Here is a 427-nt window from a genome sequence, read left to right as displayed (position 1 = left end):
GGTGAAGCCAGAAATAGAAGATAGATACTGCTGGCGACTGCTTTTGCTTACTTTACAAAACTAATCAAAGTGAGTTGCCAGCATCAGCCAGGAGGAAAATAAATAAATACAACTTTAAGGAAGTCATAAACTGAAGCCACTCACCTCCCTCCTGTCTTCTAACTCTTTTATGGTCAGGTCTGCACTACAAGGTATTCAAAAATGTGCATTAAGTGAGGGAAAACAGCGACCTCCTCCCTCCGCCTGACTGTGAGAGCAGCAGCAGCAGCAGCAGCAGCATTCCATTCCTGAGGAAAGTATGTGGTGTAGTAGTCCAGCAGTCACAGGATTTCTCTTATTTTAACTGCACTGCTGCCAGTAACGTCACAGGTTATTCTGGGTAATTAAGTACCGAGTGTAAATATGTTAAGTTGGCAGCCTTTTAAGG

Source organism: Stegastes partitus, unplaced genomic scaffold (assembly GCF_000690725.1).
Source record: "Stegastes partitus isolate 25-593 unplaced genomic scaffold, Stegastes_partitus-1.0.2 Scaffold191, whole genome shotgun sequence".
NCBI lineage: Eukaryota > Metazoa > Chordata > Actinopteri > Pomacentridae > Stegastes > Stegastes partitus.
The sequence above is the reverse complement of the archived record's forward strand: the minus strand, read 5'-3'. Positions refer to the sequence as shown.